Source organism: Moschus berezovskii, chromosome 16, assembly GCF_049115385.1.
Source record: "Moschus berezovskii isolate FMDL1 chromosome 16, NW_MosBer_1.0, whole genome shotgun sequence".
Classification (NCBI taxonomy): Eukaryota; Metazoa; Chordata; class Mammalia; order Artiodactyla; family Moschidae; genus Moschus; species Moschus berezovskii.
The window spans coordinates 84,223,504-84,235,581 of NC_142475.1; the positions used below are offsets into that span (position 1 = coordinate 84,223,504).

Genomic DNA, 12,078 nt, shown 5'->3' on the forward strand with positions numbered 1-12,078 from the left:
TTGTGAGAGTTGGACTGTGAAGAAAGCTGATCGCCGAAGAATTGATGCTTTTGAACTGTGGTGTTGGAGAAGACTCTTGAGAGTCCCTTGTACTGCAAGGAGATCCAACCAGTCCATTCTAAAGGAGATCAATCCTGGGTGTTCATTGGAAGGACTGATGCTAAAGCTGAAACTGCAATACTTTGGCCACCTCATGCGATGAGTTGACTCACTGGAAAAGACTCTGATGCTAGGAAAGGTTGGGGGCGGGAGGAGAAGGGGATGACAGAGAAAGAGATGGCTGGATGGGATCACCGACTCTGTGGACATGAGTTTGAGTGTACTCCGGGAGTTGGTGATGGACAGGGAGGCCTGGCGTGCTGTGATTCATGGGGTCGCCAAGAGTCAGACACGACTGAGCGACTGAACTGAACTGAACTGAATGCACAGAAGAAAACTAAACCTGAAGTGTGTGTGGGGGAAAGAGAATCTGACACATTCTTTCAAGTTTCGTAAGTGAATTACAAAAGGAAAAATAAAACAATGACAAAAAGGGACTTATTAATTTAAATTATTATTTGTCAGAATACAAAATATTACATACTGCTGACCAAATGTGTACCCTATTTGACAAACAATTTCTCTTGAATCACTTTTTTTTTTTTTTTTTTTACTATTTTAGCATCTTTGTTCTGAAGGCTATAGATCAAAGGGTTTAGCATAGGACTCAGAAAAATATAAAAAACAGCTACAATTTTTCCCTGTTCTACCGATGTCTCAGAAGGGGGCCTCAGAAATATGCTGAACAGTGTCCCATAAAATACAGTGACAGCTGTCAGGTGAGACCCACAGGTGGAGAAGGTTTTGCTCCTCCCTTCTGCAGAACAGATACGTAGAATGCCTCTAAAGGTGAAATGTAGGAGATGAGGATGATGGTGAGAGAACACGTGATGTTGGAACCAGCCACCACTAACATGGAAGTCTCTTTGACAGAAGTATCTGAGCAGGCCAGGACTAGGAGAGGTGGGTCTGCACAGTAAAAGTGGTTGATTTCATTGGGTCCACAGAAGGAGAGACGGAGCATCAGGATGGTCTGGGAAAGACCATTTGCAAAGCCGTAAATATAAGGAGCAGCAACGAGAGAGAGGCAGACACCTCGGGACATCTTGCTGGCATATAACAGTGGTTTGCAGATGGCCATGTAGCGGTCATAGGCCGTCACTGTGTGCATGTAACAAACTGTGGACCCCAAGGAAATGGAAAAGTCCAACTGTATAAAGCAACCAAGGAAGTAAATAGTTTTTCTCTTGGATAAGAGATTGACCAGCATCTGAGGAGTGACATTGGTGGCATAACAGAGAGAGGTGGCTGGGGAAGAAGTACATTGGAGTACACTGAAGCTTTGAGTTAGTTCTGATTAACAAAATCATGCTCACATCGCGATGACTGTGATCAGGTAGATGACTAGGAAGACCATAAAAAGGACAGGTTGCAAGTCAGCTTGATCTGTCAGTCCCAGGAGGATGAACTCAGTCACCTCTGTATAGTTTTCCTTTAACATTGTGTTTGCTCAGCTTCCAATGAGCTCTAACCTAAAGGAAATGAAAATGAATTTGTCTTTTATAATTTTTCCACTGTTCACATCATTTCATCTGATGCTTACTCCTCTCAAACTTGTAAATACTTATGGCATAAAGAAGTAATCTAAGGGACATCCTTGGTAATCCAGTGGTTAAACTTTCACCTTCCAATGCAGGGGATAAGAGTTTGATTCCCAGGTAGGGATCTAAGATATCACATGCCTCTTGGCAAACAATATCATAAGAAATTCAGGAAAGTCTTCAGAAATGGTCCACATCAAAAAAATTCTTAACAGAAATCACCTGAAATCATGCATTAATGGCAGCGCAGACGTGAGAGACGCCGGCCCCTGCACAACTGATCAGGCAAAGAGGTGCGGCCGAGAGGAGCTACCCCACGCCTGAAGCCAGGGCCGGCGGCAGAGAGGAGCTGCCCCACGTCCAACAGGCAGTGGCTGCTTGGGCGCAGGAGGGCGGAGAGGAGCTACTCCACGTTCAAGGTCAGGAGGGATGGCCTTGAGGAGATACCCCTCGTCCAAAGTAAGGTAGAGCGGCTGCACTTTGCTGGAGCGGCTGTGAAGAGATTTTCCACGACCAAGGTAACAGAAACCCAAATAAGATGGTAGGTATTGCAAGGGGGCATCAGAGGGCAGACATACTGAAATCATAATCACAGGAAACGAGTTGATCTGATCACACGGACCACAGCTGAATGTGGTCCACTGGAGAAGGGAATGGCAAACCACTTCAGTATACTTGCTTTGAGAACCCCATGAACAGTATCAAAGGGCAAAATGATAGGACACTGAATGAGGAATTCCCAAGGTCTGTAGGTGCCCAGTATGCTACTGGAGATCAGTGGAGAAGTAACTCTAGAAGGAATGAAGGGATGGAGCAAAAGCAAAACCAATACCCAGTTGTGGATGTGACTGGTGATAGAAGCAAGGTCCGGTGCTGTAAAGAGCAATATTGCATAGGAACCTGGAATGTTAGGTCCATGAATCAAGGCAAATTGGAAGTGGTCAAACAGGAGATGGCAAGAGTGAACATAGACATTCTAGGAATCAGTGAATTAAAATGGACTGGAATGGGTGAATTTAACTCGGATGACCATTATATCTACTACTGTGGGCAGGAATCCCTTAGAAGAAATGGAGTAGCCATCATGGTCAACAAAAGAGTCCGAAATGCAGTACTTGGATGCAATCTTAGAAACGACAGAATGATTTCTGTTTGTTTCCAAGGCAAACCATTCAACATTACAGTAATCCAGGCCTATGCCCCAACCAGTAACGCTGAAGAAGCCGAAGTTGAACGGTTCTATGAAGACCTACAAGACCTTTGAGAACTAACACCCAAAAAAGATGTCCTTTTCATTATAGGGGGCTGGAATGCAAAAGTAGGAAGTCAAGAAACACCTGGAGTAACAGGCAAATTTGGCCTTGGAGCATGGAATGAAGCAGGGCAAATGCTCATAGAGTTTTGTCAAGAGAACGTACTGGTCATAGCAAACACCTTCTTCCAACAACACAAGAGAAGACTCTACACATGGACATCACCAGATGGTCAACACCGAAATCAGATTGATCATATTCTTTGCAGCCAAAGATGGAGAAACTCTATACAGTTAGCAAAAACAAGACCAGGAGCTGACTGTGGCTCAGATCATGAACTCCTCATTGCAAAATTCATACTTAAAATGAAGAAAGTAGGGAAAACCACTAGACCATTGAGATATGACCTAAATCTAATCCCTTATGATTATACAGTGGAAGTGAGGAATAGATTTAAGGGACTAGATCTGATAGATAGAGTGACTGATGAACTCTGGACGGAGGTTTGTGACATTGTACAGGAGACAGGGACCAAGACCATCCCCATGGAAAAGAAATGCAAAAAAGCAAAATGTCTGTCTGAGGAGGCCTTACAAATAGCTGTGAAAAGAAGTGAAAAGCAAAGGAGAAAAGGAAAGATATAAACATATGAATGCAGAGTTCCAAAGAATAGCATGGAGAGATAGGAAAGCCTTCCTCAGTGGAAACAGTGTCAGACTTTATTTTTTTGGGCTCCAAAATCACTACAGATGCTGATTGCAGCCATGAAATTAAAAGACGCTTACTCCTTGGAAGGAAAGTTATGACCAACCTTGATAATATATTAAAAAGCAGAGACATTACTTTGCCAACAAAGGTCTGTCTAGTCAAGGCTATGGTTTTTCCCGTGGTCATGTATGGATGTGAGAGTTGGACTGTGAAGAAAGCTGATTGCTGAAGAATTGATGCTTTTGAACTGTGGTGTTGGAGAAGACTCTTGAGAGTCCCTTATACTGCAAGGCGATCCAACCAGTCCATTCTAAGGGAGATTGATCCTGGGTGTTCTTTGGAAGAACTGATGCTAAAGCTGAAACTGCAATACTTTGGCCACCTCCTGCGACGAGTTGACTCACTGGAAAAGACTCTGATGCTGGGAAAGGTTGGGGGCGGGAGGAGAAGGGGACGACCGAGAATGAGATGACTGGATGGCATCACCGACTCTGTGGACATGAGTTTGAGTGAGCTCCGGTAGTTGGTGTTGGACAGGGAGGCCTGGCGTGCTGTGATTCATGGGGTCGCGGAGAGTCGGACACGACTGAGCGACTGAACTGAACTGAACTGAACTGAATGTTTTCAATATTTAACTTTAAAAGTAGAGTTCCTTTTGGCTTCACTCGTGGCTCAAGTCGTTAAAGAATCTGCCTGCAATGTGGAAGACACGGGTTTGATCCCTGGTTCGGTAAGAGCCAATGAAGAAGGAAATTGCAACCCACTCCAGTAACCTTGCCTGGAGAATTCCATGTACAGAAAATCCTGGCTGGCTACAGTCCATTGGGTCGCAAATGCTTGCTTGGACATGACTCAGTTACTAACAACAAAAGGTAGGAGAGGTCCTTTGCATAAAAACAATCATATTTTCAAATGTTTTTCTACATTTCATTTCATAGTTGAAGCTTTTATCTTTCCTAAAATTCATTATCATTAATTGGTCACTTTCAATTCATTTAATCATTGCTTTTCTTTGAAATTATAATCCTTTGTTTTCAGTATAATTTTTATGTGGTATCTAAAACATCAGCAATTGAAATATTTATTCACAGTGTAATGAATTTAAGGTGTGGAATAAATAGATCCTTATAGAACCAGTGTCTGTCTATCTGCCACTCTAACCTCAAGATCATTTTCAACCTAGTCCCTCACTCTGTGTTACATGTTCATTTTATCTACTCTTGTCTACCTCCAGAGGCCCTCACATCAACAAATTTTGCTTAACTTTTAAGACATCTCTGGATATACTTCAGTTCAGTTCAGTTCATTTCAGTTGCTCAGTTGTGTTTGACTCTTTGCGACCCCATGAATCACAGTACACCAGCTCCCTGTCTATTACCAACTCCCGGACTTCACTCAAACTAACGTTCATCGAGTCGGTGATGCCATTCAGCCATCTCATTCTCTGTTGTCCCCTTCTCCTCCTGCCCCCAGTCCCTCCCAGTATCAGAGTTTTTTCCAGTAAGTCAACTCTTCTCATGAGGTGGCCAAAGTATTAGATTATTATATTACAGCCAATTATTGAGGGCAAAAATTGGTTCATGGGACATAAAAGTAAATAAGTGATTTTCTATGAAAACAGATAAGCATATAGTATATAAATAGTATGTGTATATTTTTATACATATCATTGGTATCAACTATTAAAGGAGGGAGTGATTGGGGAAATAATGTATCAAAAACTTCGTTTTTGTGGAGGAGACAATTACTTAATGATTGACAGACATGTCCCCAAACCATAGTGATTTTGTTGTAACTCTACCTCATTTTAACCCTTGCAGAGAATAAGAGTAAACTCTATGACAAGAATTCAACTTCCTTATATCATGTAAAAGATCACATTGATAATAAAAAATCATATTACCTATAAAACTGAGACAGTAGGTAAGAAATCAAAAAGTTCACTTCTCAACTTTTGTGCATGATAAAGGAGACCATGAAGGCCATACTAAAAAAATCTACACTTTCCTTCAATAGCACATAACCAGGTATGTCATTGTTATAAGACTCATGAATAACTACAAGGTTAGGGATGGACATGGGTCACGGGTAATGCATTTTGTAAATGAACAGCTCCTGCTTTCTTGCCCATTTGAACTATTTTATTATCTACTTGAGATATTCGAACTTATTAACCAGGGTGATAAAATGCAAGGCAAGTCATTTAAATCTATGAAACCACAATTGTTTGGTTTTTCTAAATTCCTAGGATTAGAGTTATGGTCATAATAAGCAAACATTCTTTGTTTCTGGTTTGTGTCTTTAAGGTTTGTATTTATTCAATCATCAACCAAGATGTTTAACATCTCCATTCAACTTTTACTGCATGGAAATGAGGCAGTGCAAGCAATGAATATTTAAGATCATTTACCTCAGTACTTTATAGACATGATCTTTCTTTTCAAAAACAGAACACAATATCCTACATGATTGGGCAAGAAAAACTCAGAAGTGGACAGAAATGGCCTTGGGGACTAATGAGATTTGTGCTTTTGACAATCATACTTACCTTGAGGCTCTGTCTGTGTTCTGTGATCTATTGCTTTTTCCAATATGATACCCCTCCATGGTACAGTTATAAATTTTTGTACTATGAGAAAAATAGAACAAGTTAAGCCTGCTCAGGTTTTTTTTTTTTTTAAATCTGTATGTTAATGAGGGTTGCAATTTTCACCTAATGAGATCTTGCACTTACCTCTCCATGAGGGAAGTGTCCAAAACAACCAACCTAATACTTAAAATGACTGTCGAATCTGAGTCACATTTTAACATTTCTCAAAGTGAACTGTGTCTTATATTTGATGTGTGTGTTTATGATACACCTTTTTTGGGGAAACCTATCACTGTCATCAAGGGAAATTTAGCGGCAATTAGAAGGGCAGTATAGCAGAAAGTGGGCTTCCCCATGGCTCAGTTGGTAAAGGATCTGCCTGCAATGTAGGAGACACAGGTTGAATCCCTGGATTGGGAAGATTCTCTGGAGGGAATGGCTACCCACTCCAGCATTCTTGCCTGGAGGATCCCATGGACAGAGAAGCCTGGTGAGTTATAGTCCATGGGGTACCAATTAGTTGTACATGCCCGAGTGACTTTGCCATTTTTTTTCACTTTTATACCAGGAAGGACTCAATAAGCAGTAGGTACTGAGCTGATGATCTATATAGCACTACTTCTTCTTTTACCCACGTTATAGAGAAAAAGAAGAAAAATAACTATTTAAAAGAAAATTTGAGGGGGAGACAGGAAGATGGCAGAGAAATAGGATGGGGAGACCATTTGCTCCCCCACAAATTCAGCAAAAGAACATTTAAACACCGAGTAAATCCCACAAAACAACTTCTGAATGCCGGCAGAGGACATCAGGCACCCAGAAAAGCAGCCCATTGTCTTTAAAAGGAGGAAGGAAATAGTATAAAAGATAAAAAGAGAGACAAAAGAGGGAGGGATGGAGATCTGTCCCAGGAAGGGAGGCTTAAAAAAAGGGAAAAGTTTCCAAACACCTGGAAACACTCACTGGTGAGTCTGTGGTGAGCCTTGGAGCCTCAGAAGGCAATATAACTGGGAGAAAAAAGAAATAAATAATTAAAACCCACAGAATACATGCCCAGTGGTAACTCTCAGTGGAGAAGCAGCGCAGACGCCTGCACTCCCCACTACCAAGTGGGGGCTGGGCAGGGAGGCAAGGACGGCATCGCTTAGAGTGAGGACCAGGCCTGAATGCCCTGAGGGCAATCTGAAGGCTCTAACTGGAGATAGTTAAGCAGACTGTGGGATAGCTACCCTGTGAAAAGGCAAAAAGTCCCAACCTAAGATACCACCAGACCCGCTCACAGAACAAAGGACCGAACAGAGCTAGCCGGCTGCAGTTGGCCCATCCACCATCCCCTACCGAGACACGCAGGGGAGGGCAGCCAGAGCCAGAAGCGGGCAATCGCGGCCCCAGAGAGACTTCCAATACCAAGCTACAAACAAGCTTCGTTGCTAACCAAGACTTCTTGGGTTCGGGCTGGTCGATATCCGCCTGAGAAGGTGCACTGGTGGTACACCCAGAAAATCAAGCAGCAGGGACCGGGGAGGTGATAAGTCTCAGTGACTGCTCTCGCCAAACACCTGGTCACTTGAGCTGCTTGGACCGGGGAAGGGCACAAAACGCAGGCCCAACCAAGTCTGCCCCTTTGTGGAGTATCCGAGTACCTGAACTTGAGTGGCTCAGACCTGGGATGTGCATGCAACCCAGTGCTGGCCTCAGAGAGTTCACGGCAGAGCAATCTAGACCCTGTGCAGTGTAGACTGGGACAGCACACACGCCGTGAGCGGGGGCAATTCCAGTGTAGCTGTGACACTGTGATCACTCCCCACAGATGCCAGAGATAGTTGATAGCAGCGTTCTTCCCTCCCCACAGCACGACTGAACAGGTGAGCCTAAAAAAGTGTCCACCACCGCCCCCTAGAGTCAGGACGGGAATTAGACACTGAAGAGACCAGCAAACAGAAAAAGCTTAAACAGAAGGAAGTGACAGATGGAAAAGTCCTGAGCCAACGACAAGAATAACACTGAAAACCAGAGGCAGAGGCTTAAGTCCAAATCCTGAGAACACCAGAGAACTCCTGTTCCAGGGAACATTAATCGATAGGAACTCAACAAATGCCTCCATACCTACACAAAACCAGGCAACACCCAAGGGTCAACAAGGTTCAGAGAAAGACATACCATGCAAATTCTCCAGCAACACAGGGGAATAGCCCTGACCTTCAATAAACAGGCTGCACAAAACCACTCCAAACCCACTGACATCTCATAATTTATTACTGGACACTTCATTGCACTCCAGAGAGAAGAAATCCAGCTCCACACACCAGAACACCGACACAAGCTTCCCTAACCAGGGAACCTTGACAAGCCACCCATCCAACCCCACACACAGCAAGGAAACTACATAATAAAGAGAACTCCACAAACTGCCAGAAGATGGAAAGGCCACCCACCCCAAGCAAAGCAATATAAGCAAGATGTAGAGGCAGAGAAATACCCAGCAAGTAAAGGAACAGGATAAATGCCCACCAACACAAACAAAAGAGGAAGATATAGGGAATCTACCTGATAAAGAAATTAGAATTTTAGAGTAAAAATGATTCAAAATCTTGAAAGCAAACTGGAGTTACAGATAAATAACCTGGAGACAAGGATTGAGAAGACACAAGAAAGGTTTAATAAGGATTTAGAGGAAATAAAAAAGAGTCAATATACAATGAATAATGCAATAGATGAGATCAGAAACACTCTGGAGGGAACAAACAGTAGAATAATGGGGGCAGAAGACAGGATAAGCGAGCTAGAAGACAGAATTGTAGAAATAAATGAAACAGAGAGGAAAAAAGAAAAATGAATTAAAAGAAATGAGGACAATCTCAGAGACCTCTGGGACAATGTTAAATGCCCAAACATTCAAATCATAGGAGTCCCAGAAAAAGAAGACAAAAAGAAAGACCATGAGAGAATACTTTAAATAATAGTCGAAAATGTCCCTAAAATGGGGAAGGAAATAATCACCCAAGTCCAAGAAACCCAGAGAGTCCCCAACAGGATAAACCCAAGGCAAAATACTCGAAGACACATATTAATCAAATTAACAAAGATCGAACATAAAGAACAAATATTAAAAGCAGCAAGGGAAAAGCAACAAATAACACACAAGGGGATTCCCATAAGGATAACAGCTGATCTTTCAACAGAAACTTTTCAGGCCAGGAGGGAATGGCAAGACATACTTAAAGTGATGAAAGAAAATAACCTATAGCCCAAATTACTATACCCAGCAAGGATCTCATTCAAATATGAAGGAGAAATCAAAAGCTTTACAGACAAGCAAAAGCTGAGAGAATTCAGCATCACCAAACCAGCTCTCCAACAAATGTTAAAGGATCTTCTCTAGACAGGAAACACAGAAAGGGTGTATAAACTCAAACCCAAAGCAATAAAGAAAATGGCAACAGGATCATATTTATCAATAATTACCTTAAATGTAAATGGGCTGAATGCTCCAACCAAAAGAGAAAAGCTGGCTGAATGGAAACAAAAACAAGACCCCTATATATGTTGCCTACAAGAGACCCACCTCAAACGAGGGACACATACAGACTGAAAGTGAAGGGCTGGAAAAAGACATTCCACACAAATAGAGACCAAAAGAAAGCAGAAGTAGCCATACTCATAACAGATAAAATAGACTTTAAAACAAAGGCTGTGAAAAGAGACAAAGAAGAAAACTACATAATGATCAAAGGATCAATCCAAGAAGAAGATATAACAATTATAAATATTTATGTACCCAACATAGGAGCACCGCAATTAGTAAGACAATTACTAACAAGTATGAAAGGGGAAATTAACAACAATGCAATAATAGTGGGAGACTTTAACACCCCACTCACACCTGTGGATAGATCAATTAAACAGAAAATTAACAAGGAAACACAAACGTTAAATGATCCAATAGACCAGTTAGACCTAATAGATATCTATAGGACATTTCACACCAAAACAATGAATTTCACCTTTTTCTCAAGTGCACACGGAACCTTTTCCAGGATAGAACACATCCTGGGCCATAAATCTAGCCTTGGTAAATTCAAAAAAATTGAAATCATTCCAAGCATCTTTTCCACCACAATGCAGTAAGATTCGATCTCAATTACTGGAGAAAAACTATTAAAAATGCCAACATATGGAGGCTGAACAACACGCTGCTGAATAACAAACAAATCATAGAAGAAATCGAAAAGAAATAAAAATATGCATAGAAATGAATGAAAATGAAAACAAGAACAACCCCAAACATATGGGACACTGTAAAAGCAGTGCTAAGGGGGAAGTTCATAGCAATACAGGCACACCTCAAGAAACAAGAAAAAAATCAACAAAATAACCTAACTCTACATCTAAAGAAACTAGAAAAGGAAGAAATGAAGAACCCCAGGGTTAGTAGAAGGAAAGAAATCGTAAAAATTAGGGCAGAGATAAATGCAAAAGATACAAGAGAGACCATAGCAAAAATCAACAAAACTAAAAGCTGGTTCTTTGATAGGGTAAATAAAATTGACAAACCACTAGCCAGACTTATCAAGAAACAAAGGGAGAAAAACCAAATCAATAAAATTAGAAATGAAAATGGAGAGATCACAACCGACAACACAGAAATACAAAGGATCATAAAAGACCACTATCAGCAATTATATGCCCCAAAAATAGACAACTTGGAAGAAATGGACGAATTCTTAGAAAAGTACAACTTTCCAAAACTGAACCAGGAAGTAATAGAAAATCAGAAAACAGACCCATCACAAGGATGGAAATAGAAGCTGTAATCAGAAATCTTACAGCAAACAAAAGCCCAGGTCCAGACGGCTTCACAGCTGAATTCTACCAAAAAGTTAGAGAAGAGCTAACACCTATTCTACTCAAACTCTTCCAGAAAATTGCTGAAGAAGGTAAACTTCCAAACTCATTCTATGAGGCCACCATCACACTAATCCCAAAACTTGGTAAAGATCCCACAAAAAAAGAAAACTACAGGCCAATATCACTGATGAACATAGATGCAAAAATCCTTAACAAAATTCTAGCAATCAGAATCCAACAACACATTAAGAGGATCATACATCGTGGCCAAGTGGGCTTTATCCCAGGAATGCAAGGATTCATCAATATTCGCAAATCAATCAATGTAATATACCACATTAACAAATTGAAAAATAAAAACCATATGATTATCTCAATAGATGCAGAGAAAGCCTTCGACAAAATTCAACATCCATTTATGACCAAAACCCTTCAGAAGGTGGGAATAGAAGGGACATACCTCAACATAATAAAAGCGATATATACCAACCCACAGCAAACATTATCCTCAACGGTGAAAAACTGAAAACATTTCCCCTAAAGTTAGGAACAAGACATTGGTGCCCACTCTCACCACTACTATTCAACATAATTCTGGAAGTTTTGGTTACAGCAATCAGAACAGAAAAAGACATAAAAGGAATCCAAATTGGAAAAGAAGTAAAACTCTCACTGTTCGCCAATGACATGATCCTCTACACAGAAAACCCTAAAGATTCTACCAGAAAACTACTAGAGCTAATCAATGAATACAGTAAAGTTGCAGGATATAAAATCAACACACAGAAATCCCATGCATTCCTAGACACTAATAATGAGAAAATAGAGAAATTAAGGAAACTATTCCATTCACTGTTGCAATGAAAAGAATTAAATACTTAGGAATTTATCTACCTAAAGAAACAAAAGACCTATACATAGAAAACTATAAAACACTAGTGAAAGTAATCAAAGAGGACACTAACAGATGGAGAAATGTACCATGTTCGTGGATTGGAAGAATAAGTATTGTGAAAATGAGTATATTACCCAAAGTAAT

General features: G+C 40.9%; 1 pseudogene; it reads right to left on the reverse strand.

Moving 5' to 3' along the window:
* Positions 1-602: 602 nt before the first annotated feature.
* LOC129560353 (olfactory receptor 5M5-like) lies at positions 603-1,540 on the reverse strand (annotated as a pseudogene).
* Positions 1,541-12,078: the final 10,538 nt, after the last annotated feature.